General features: G+C 27.3%; 1 protein-coding gene across 1 annotated transcript in view; it reads left to right on the top strand.

Moving 5' to 3' along the window:
* Nucleotides 1–363, top strand: part of Smp_156630 (hypothetical protein) — a gene marked incomplete at both ends in the record, with an annotated part of 60,882 nt that overhangs the window by 47,446 nt on the left and 13,073 nt on the right. The gene's annotated exons all lie outside the window — the stretch shown is intronic.

Genomic DNA, 363 nt, shown 5'->3' on the forward strand with positions numbered 1-363 from the left:
TTAAATCTGATTGGTTACACAGAGAATTTCTTATCAAAATTGAAATCATTTCACAAATCTTTCAGAATTGGTTATTCTATTAAAATAGATATTGTTCGTGTCATTCTTTAAACTGATTGTTAGTCATATTAATGAATTTTAGCTGCTGTATTCACGTTTTAAACATACAACAGTATGAATAACTGGTTAAAAACAATGTATATCAGCATTACTAATTATCACAAATTGTGGTTTAAGGTTAGTTGTACAAACCAGTACTTGATTAACGAGTTATATTAATAATCTCTGCTTGCAGATACTTAAAATAAGTTTAAGTAGTTCCATTAAACTGAGCGTATTAAATGTACAATGTGTTTATCGCAC

The sequence above is a fragment of the Schistosoma mansoni genome, chromosome 4 (genome assembly GCF_000237925.1).
Source record: "Schistosoma mansoni strain Puerto Rico chromosome 4, complete genome".
Taxonomy (NCBI): Eukaryota; Metazoa; Platyhelminthes; class Trematoda; order Strigeidida; family Schistosomatidae; genus Schistosoma; species Schistosoma mansoni.